Consider the following 9,761-nt stretch of genomic DNA (forward strand, 5'->3'; position numbering starts at 1 on the left):
TGGATAAGGGGTTCCAGAGAAAACTTTATTTAATATTATTCTTCAATCCAATATGGCCACCGAACCACATGATTTATCAATTATTCTTTATCACTCTGGTATTCCCAACTCATATTGAACAGGTCTGTAAAGTTTTCCCTCAATCCGTTCAGCCATTCTGGAGGAGATTTTTTGTGGGTTTGAGGGTAAATCCAAGATGGCTGCAGACCATGTGACCTATGACATCATAGTTATCAAACTTTATTCAGCATGGAAAATCAATCATTTGGGTGCAGTTTCATTTCGATCTGTAAAGCGGTCATGGAGAAGGTTTTTTTTCCCCCGTTTTTTTTGTTTTGTTTTTTTACAATACGGTTGCCAAACCACGAGACGGGTGATGTCATAATAATTTTTTCTGTGTTCACATCTTTCCCGAGATGAACCACAGAAATTTTCATGCTGATGGGATACAACATTCTTGGTGTCGAATTTTGACTGGGATACCATTTCACCATGCTGTCATAGTCAAATCAGTCTTATTCTGCATGGAGAGTAGTTGCCAGATGACAAGTTTACATTTTTGTCCATGGTGTGGTTTAGGAGATACAAAGGTCCAAATTTTTGCAACATGGCTGCCACCCCACATGACTGATGATGTAATTATCATTAGAAAATTCTGCATGAGTATTCATATCTATAGTGAAAATTTTGTGCTAATCGGATAAGTGGTTGCAGAGAAAACAGAGAAAGTTCATATGGATGTAGGGATGGACAGACGGACAGACAACCTGAAAACATAATGCCACCAGCGAATTCATCACCCGAGGCATAAAAACTTGATGTTGAACACGTCCTCAACCATTTCTCGGACATTCTTTTACCGTTGTTGTTAAAACCTGGCAATCTGATCAAGAATGATGCCTTACATATGTTCGTCTTTTTTTTAGACATCTTTTTAGACATTTCAAGAAGGCCGACTGGCGGGCATTTTCTTACCTGAATGTGTCCCCAACTATTTCTCATACATGTATGGTCCGATTCTGTTCAAACGTTGCACAAATACAGCATATGATAGCATGCATATACACCTCACTTTGTTTTGCGATCTGATCAAAGATTTCCGACTGGTAGACCAGTGGCCATTTTAGTTGTACATAAATATGGGCTTGCCCTTTAACTCTGTTACTCAAACAATGGGGACTATGACATTTCATGTCTTTTAAACTTCTAATGTCTGGTTTCCATGCTGCCAATTGGCATATTTTATTACTTCCGCATTCAAATGAGGACATAAAGTTACGTATTCACCCTTGTTTGTCTGTCTTTCTGTTTGTGAGTAGGATATCTCCAATAGTTATTATATGGACGAATTTTGGATGAAACCTGGTCCACAGGTTGGGGGTGTGACAAGGACAAATTGATTAGACTTGGGTGAAGATTCGGATCCAGACACTGGAATTTATTTTGGGATTCTTCACCATTGAGAGACATAGCCAAAAACGACATATAGCATGATATCTCAAAGTTGTGGACGGATTATGACAATACTTGATGGATGAGTTGGGTGGGTGACAAGAACAAGCCAATTAGATTTAGCTTCAGGTCCAGATGCAGATCCAACCTATCAGTGGGATACAAAATGTAAACTGTTCAGCCTGGTGGAGGTATGCTCTCTGCCAAGTGCAGTTCCAGTTATCATTATTACTATTTACAAAATGAAGAGATAGAATTCCAACAAATATGCACATAGCAATCGATAACCATTATGTTCTCGTTACCGTTATGTTCTCCATTATCTGTTGAAATCAAGTCGAGCTGGTTGTCACTGTCCAATGCAATGTTCACTTGTAAAAAGTCCTTGGACAAGTCCTTCAGTTCGGTATGGGCATCCATGTCACAAGTAGTGAAGCTGCCTTGAACATCAAGAGGTCGTGTCAATGTTGGCGATGTTGCCACAATATCCTTTGAAGGGGTGAGGGGGAAGATGCTTTGGGAGGAGAGAGATTCAATGCCTTGTATTGGCACAACAGTACTCCATATTTAACAGATTTAACCACACTCTCTGAAGTGAAACTGGAGTAGTGTCCTTCCCCACTCTCACCCCTCCCCCAATTATCCCTTACTCAGGACTAACATGAAGGAGGGATATCTTCCCGTGAATGGCTAACCCTTTTTACCGACTAAATGTCCTTATACAGCTAAAGACTTTTCAGTTGCATTATTGAAAGCCTTGATAAGAGTCTGGGAAAGGCCTGCTTTTTCCCATCACAAGCAAGTTGGTAGGTTTTCTTTGACTTCCATTTCTATTTGCCCATCGCTCACCCATGGCTCGAAAGGGCACTACATATTCAAGGAGTAACCTTCCGAAAGACTGCCAGAAACTTAAATTCTTTCCAATCTCACTAACTACTTTGTTTCCCATTTCTCCCTCCTCTGGTATCGCCACCTTGTGTCTCTACAAGTCTGCCTTTTTTCTGAGGTTATTCAAGGTAATGATACCAACATCACGTGCGGTCTCCTCTTTTTCTGCTTGTTCCCTATTATGTCCATTTGTTTCACACTTTTCCTGCTTGTTCTTTCTTCTTTCCATGTTCACGCTGTTCTCTACCACCAGTGTCTGTATGTAAACGATCCACCATTTGTTGTTCAGCTTTCCCTTGGGCTTTGTATCAATACTCCTTATTTAAAGTAGTTGGGAATATTTAGGACACATGCTGTCCTTTTACCTGTACTTCTGAGCAAGGTCTTATATATTTCTCTTTAATAATCAATTGATTCATTGGCTATAATCATAACAACACTAATGTATTTGATGTCCCCCCTTTCCTGAATGACATGAAAATTATTATTATTCATTATGTGGCAATATATGTATTCTTCCTTTGACAGGCTCAGACAGGAACTTGTAAATATGGTACATTCAGGACAAGGACATTCATTGACATCACATTCGATACCTGTGCACCTGTTTCCCTCCACCGTGTTGTTGGGAATGTTGACCTGACACCCTCTAGTGTCCAGCTATTCCATGAGATTATACCTCTGTACTTTAACATGAATTACAGCAATGCAAGTGGACAATTACTTTTTGTTCCACAATTCAACAGTGTTAGGTTTTTGAAGGCTGGCATCTCAAAATCCGAGGAAAGTGTTGCTGAGAGAATGCTAAACAGGCGATGCAAATTGTCAATACAAAGAGAAAACTGAAGTTAATTTGAACTTGCAAACATGTAAAATTTAGAGAAGTGTCGTATATTTCAGAGTTTGCGTTATAGTTTTATTGTTTGATTATTGCTGTTGTCATCAACTCTTGACATAATCTTTAGGGAGCCATTTCTATTTTCGTTTTTTTCTTTACACAGGTTGAAGTTCATTGAAAAAAGCTGGACAGAGGGTTACTGTCAACATGCCAATCAGAGGATGCAGGGAAACAGGTGGACAAGTAATCAATACACATAATTGTGAATAGACAGGGCTGCATGCAGGTGGATAGAGAGGTTGAACTACACTACATGGCCAAAAGTATGTGGACACCTGCTTGTCCAACATCTTCCAAAATCATGGGCATTAATATGGAGTTGATCCTACCTTTGCTGCTATAACAGCCTCCACTCTTCTCGGAAGGCTTTCCACTCCATGTTGGAACATTACTACAGGGATTTGCTTCCATTCAGCCACAAGAGCATTGGTGAGTTTGGGCATTGATGTTGGGTGATTACATCTGGCTCGCAGTCGGCGGTCCAATTCACCCCAAAGGTGTTTGATGGAGTTAAGGTCAGGGCTTTGTGCAGGCCAGTCAAGTTTTTCCATACCGATCTCAACAAACCATTTCTGTGTGGACCTCCCTTTGTGCACTGGGGCATTGTCATGCTGAAATGGGAAAGGGTCTTCCCCAAACTGTTGCCACAAAGTTGGAAGCACAGAATTGTCTGGAATGGCATTGTATGCTGTAGCATTAAGATTTCCCTTCACTGAAACTAAGGAGCTCAGCCAGAACCATGAAAAACAGCCCCCAGACCATTATTCCTCCTCCACCAAACTTTACAGTTGGCACTATGCATCCGGGCAGGTAGCATTCTCCTGGCATCCGCCAAATCCAGATTCGGCCGTGGGACTGCCAGTTGGTGAAGCCTGATTCATCACTCTAGAGAACGCGTTTCCACTGCTCCAGTGTCCAATGGCAGTGAGCTTTACACCACTCCAGCCAACACATGGCATTGCACATGGTGATCTTAGGCTTGTGTGCGGCTTCTCGGCTGTGGAAACCCATTTCATGAAGCTCTCGACAAACAATGCTTGTGCTGACGTTGCTTCCAGAGTCAGTTTGGAACTCGGTTGTGAGTGTTGCAACTGACGACAGATGATTTTTCCGCGCTATGCATTTTCGGCACTTGGCAGTCCCTTTCTGTGAGCGAGTGTGGCCAACCACTTTGCTGCTGAACTGTTGTTGCTCCTAGATGCTTCCACTTCAAAATAACAGCACTTGCAGTTGACCGGGGCAGCTCAAGCAGAGCAGAAATTTGATGAACTGACTTGTTAGAAAGGTGGCATCCTGTGACGGTGCCACATAGAAAGTCACTGAACTTTTCAGTATGGCCCAATCCACTGCCAATGTTTGTCTATGGAGATTGCATGGCTGCGTACTTGATTTTATACACCTGTCAGCAATGGGTGTGGCTGAAATAGCCGAATCCACTAATTAGAAGGGGTGTCTGCATACTTTCAGCCACATAGTGTATCAAGGATAAATGGCAGATGGCAGATAAATACCTTGATTTCGCAGATGATGCAGTCATCTTTGCGGAGACTTGAGATATCATTTTGGGGGCCCTCGAGGTGCTGAATGAGGAGTCGGAGCCGCTGGGATTACGGGTTTCTTGTGTCAAAACTAAGATTCAGGCTTCAATGACATCTTGGATGCTGGTGTCCTGTCTGTGTCTGTTTGTGGTGAGGATGTTGATGTCGTGGAGAGATTCACTTACCTTGGCAGTGATATTCATGTCTCTGCTGGCTGTGAGTCAGAGGTCAATAGACGTCTGGGTCGGGCCTGGGGAGTCATGGATTCACTGGATCATGGGGTGTGGCGCTGCCGGTACCTGTGCGGGAGGATGAAAGTCCGAGTCTTCAGGTCCTTGGTGCTTCCAGTCTTGCTCTATGGATGCGAGACTTGGACTCTGACCAAGGATCTGAGGACACTGAATTCCTTTGGTACCAGTCTCTTCGGAGAATCCTTGGTTATCGCTGGTCAGATTTTGTGTCCAACGAGCAGTTGCTGAGAGAGACTCGGATGAGATTTGTTACCTGCATGGTCCGTGAGCATCAGTTGCGGCTGTATGGACATGTGGCTCATTTTCCTGACGCTGATCCTGCTCACCAGATTCTCTCAGCGAGGGAGTCTCGTGATTGGAGGAGGCCAATGGGCCGACCACATGCCTCGTGGTTGCAGCAGGTTGACCAGCATCTCAAGGAGATGGGGATGGGCCTGGCATCTGCCTGGGGGAAGGCCAGACGGAGGCCCCTGGAGTACCGGCGGAAAGTGGACGCAGCAACGCGCTGTTCTGGCACATGCTCCCATACCTGACCTGACCTGATAAATGGTATTCAAACTAAGTGTTGGAGGCAGTGTTAATTGGTGATCTGATGCTGTCTTTAAACGTAAGAAGGATGAGAATATAGCATAGACTCAGCAATTTGATTTTTGTGTGGAAAAAAATTGGAGACATAAGAGCAGAGCACAGTAGAAAGTTTCGACTTGATGAGGCAGAAGAAAGCAATAGAGAACTATGAGGCCACAAGCATTTCTTCAGTGGAAGAGAGAAGGCACTGTGCTTCACAGCCACTTGCTGGGAGACACCACTGGAACTGTGGAACTTGGACTCTAAACTCCAAGGAGGCAAGGTGTGAATCCACAACATATATATATATATATATATATATATATATATATATATATATATATATATATATATATATATATATATATATATATATATATATATATATATATATATATACACATATATATATACTGCTCCCCCTTTTTGAAGCCGACAAAACTCCTCCCCTTAGCTCCACCTCCCTCTCCAGGCCACTCCCCCTCAACCGACTGGGAGGGGCCTATCGTCCGGAGAGGGGAAGGAAGAAGAGGGAGCTCTCGATCCACCACCACCGCGCAAACAATAAACAGCCTCTTACGCCTCCCGACACACATGTAACGTCCATTTTACCGAAGAGCCGAGCTAAACATGCATTTAATGGGGGATCTGAGCTAATCCTATCTTTAGTAGCCTACTAAAGGCCATTTCCGTAACAATATGTATATATGTGGAGAGAGAGACAGAGACAGAGACAGAGACAGAGACAGAGAGACAGAGAGACAGAGAGACAGAGAGACAGAGAGACAGAGAGACAGAGAGACAGAGAGACAGAGAGACAGAGAGACACAGAGACACAGAGACACAGAGACACAGAGACACAGAGACAGAGACACAGAGACACAGAGACACAGAGACACAGAGACACAGAGACACAGAGACACAGAGACACAGAGACACAGAGACACAGAGACACAGAGACACAGAGACACAGAGACACAGAGACAGAGACAGAGACAGAGACAGAGACAGAGACAGAGACAGAGACAGAAAGAGAGAAAGAGAGAAAGAGAGAAAGAGAGAAAGAGAGAAAGAGAACTCGACTCTGCAGTACTGTGGGGATAAACATTTTTTCATGCTTAAGGCTCAGAAAAGGGCTTGTACATGTGTCACATCGAGGACAAGGACATTGCGAGACATAAGTATACTTTAACATGAAATACGATTATATGAGGACACAATGGATGAATCAATGCAGTACAGTTCTGTTGGAACGCGCTATTTGCAGATTCGCTATTGATGGTTTATAAAATGCAACCTGCTTCGACATTTGTGGCCCTGTGCTTTGCGTATTCATGGTTTTTTGTTCATGTTTTCGCGGGGTTATTTTTTTTTGCGTGTGTATTCACAGTTTTGTGTGGTTGTAGTCACGGTTTTTCATGGGATTTTTGATTTTCCCTCATGAATCTCAAATCGCCAGGAACCTATCACCCCCTTTTGCTATTGAAACAATGCCCCGCTATTTACGGATTCGCTATTCGTGGCATTTTCCAGGAACGTATCCCCCACAAATAGCGGAGTCCAACAGTACATGTGATTTAAACCTGGGATCCCAGCATGATGAGTGATGTGCTGAAATATTATTGGCTTTTCCAAAGTAAATAAAGATTAGAGGCCAGTTTTGCAATGTATTTAGCTCAGGAAACCGCTAATGATGAGACCAGGGAGCTCTAGATACTCTACCTCTGTCAGGGGCTGATTGTGAAAAAAACTTTGGGATATCTGTCTGCCAATATATATATGGAGTTATGCAGTTTGGATCTGTGATTTACCTGCATTAAATGATGAACTAATTCCCCCATTGTTTTTTCAGATCTGCAGACAATGAAGCAGCTGTGGCTTTCCTGTTTCAGCTATGATAAAGCATCCAAAACAAGGTGGTCATTCGTAAAGTGTTATTATAGATTTTCTAGCAAATCCAAGTTAATTTATGTTGACATGGAGCAGGCAGGATAAGATAAAGAACATGTCTTTTTGATTCACCTGCAACTAGGATTTTTTTTTTTTTGAGAACTTCAAATAGCAATCAAACTAAACTTCAGAGCAATAAATTCATGATTTTCACTATAGAAGAATTATATAATGAAATGCAGTTATGAGAAAAAAAATGACATCGCATTGCTCCTTGAATAAAGACTTTTTAATTTCAAACTATAAAAAACAGCAAATTATGAATACTAGTATATAATTATTCTGAATACACTTGCCAAAGTCTAGAGTCGAAAAACAAACAAAGTGATGATTTGTGTATTGTCAGTGACATTCTAAAATAAAAATGATTATTATGCTTGTGATTTGAAAAGTGTCTGTGAAGGAATTGCAGCTGTGGAAATGACCGAGTTGAAATAAAACTTTTAAAAGGTGGATTTTTTTTCAGAAGCTAGCAAGTAACCTTTTGATTTACCAACAAGCGAAGTTGAGATTTGCCTATTAGATCTCAAGCAGTCATGATTTTTTTTATAATTGACTATTTTGGGTCATAAGTGTCCTAACTCAGAAAATGCATATGGTTATTAACAACAACAATTCCCTGAACTGCTTGCATGGAAATTAAAGTTAACAAAAATTTCTTATGACTGCAAGCACTAAAAAAAACAACAAAAAACATGTTCAAACATAGTGCTCCTATTGTCTCTGGATTCCTGTCCATATTGCAGCCTCTTTCCCACATGATGAAATATATTGATCCACTTTGATAAAACTGTTGGCAAACACTTTTCTGTAAAACGTATTTGCAGGCTTTTATAGCTTTTTGTGTTATTATCTGCCGTCACTGTGACGTGGCTAGTAAACTGGGAGTGTTTATTTACTGTTATAACAGTTGCTCAGGAAGTTTGTGGTTTTACATAGAAGTTGAAAAACAAATTGTTTTGGGTTTCTTGGGATAAAAGCATTGAACTTTTGTGAAAGTAGTACGTTTGATCAAATTTCTTAAATTAAAACCATCATAGAAAAATAGCAGTTTTTAATCAATTGCTTTTATCGACTTTATATTTCAGGCTGCAGATATTCTTGCCAGCCTTAATGCCTAATCCACAGTTTGTTAAGTTTTGGTATAAAGTGGTAGCAAAATATATGAATCCATTACTAATGGGCATAGACAAGCTCTTGTGTTAGAAAAGGGTAAGGCAATTCAGTACTCTGTCTAGTTCTTTGATAAAACATGACCAAAACCATCGCTGTTTCACGCAGTGTGAATCGGTGTGGATCGGCTGCAAACACCTTTGGGTACTACGTTTCAGAATCGCCCTGACTTTTTGCAAAGATTGTACATGGAGATTATACTCCACTTGTTCCTCTAGCACGGCTGAGAGACAACGACTCATTTGTAGTGCATTGTGGCTTCCAACTTAGAGTCACTTCAAACCACACATATATTTTATTTTCCATCTTTCACCTGCAATGAACCTTCTTACTTATCTCCCCCTTCTTACACATTCTTAGGATTTCCACTGTGTATAAAATAATGTTGCCATTTAAATGACATCTTTTAAAGTTTGTAATAAACTTGTATCTCATCCAATAATTATTTATCTTGACTATTTCGACAGGTGATTGTGTATATCGCTTGCACATGTTCACAGAAAGCATCTTATAATGTTGAGATAGAATTTCCGTTTATACTTTGTGGCCATCCACATGTTATTTATTTATTTATTTATAAAGGTTGGGGAGGGGGGAATGAGAGAAAAATATATTGAGAAAAGAAAGATAGGAGAGAGGGCAGAAAGGGTTAAAAAAAAGGAGTTTGTGGGGAGAGGGGATAAAGGCTAACAGGAATTTATAATAAAGGGAAGGATTAAAAGTTTAAAATTCTTCCTTTTATCAAATGTGTTTTCCTTCTTGTCTTCAATAAGGCTGAATTATTGATATTATTTGCAGCTGCTAGCCATTGTGCATAATTGTCAGTTGCCAGCAATATTCTAAGGCTAATACCATTACACTGTAACAGCAAAATTACATGAGTAGAGTAGTTGCCAGCCTTTATAATTGATACTGGGATTTAAACCGAAGACAAATACCCATGTTCTCATTTATCAGAGACGCGTTTTACTGCTGATTGTGCATTGTTACCTCTTTGATACAACAGAAGCTTATATACAGTCCATTATCATCGGGTTTGTCAGA

At 40.9% G+C, this 9,761-nt stretch overlaps 1 long non-coding RNA gene across 3 annotated transcripts in view; it reads left to right on the plus strand.

Annotated features, from left to right (window-relative positions):
* The window catches only part of LOC147026120 (uncharacterized), a 91,956-nt gene extending 82,797 nt beyond the window's left edge, over window positions 1-9,159 (plus strand). For all 3 annotated transcript variants that reach the window (XR_015058118.1, XR_015058119.1, XR_015058120.1), the window contains 2 exons: window positions 7,447-7,510; window positions 8,826-9,159. This is a non-coding gene — a long non-coding RNA (uncharacterized LOC147026120). The remainder of the gene's footprint in view (window positions 1-7,446; window positions 7,511-8,825) is intronic.
* Window positions 9,160-9,761: the final 602 nt, after the last annotated feature.

This window comes from Eptatretus burgeri, chromosome 5 (assembly GCF_056783735.1).
Source record: "Eptatretus burgeri isolate ZD-2024b chromosome 5, Ebu_testis_v1, whole genome shotgun sequence".
NCBI classification, from domain to species: domain Eukaryota; kingdom Metazoa; phylum Chordata; class Myxini; order Myxiniformes; family Myxinidae; genus Eptatretus; species Eptatretus burgeri.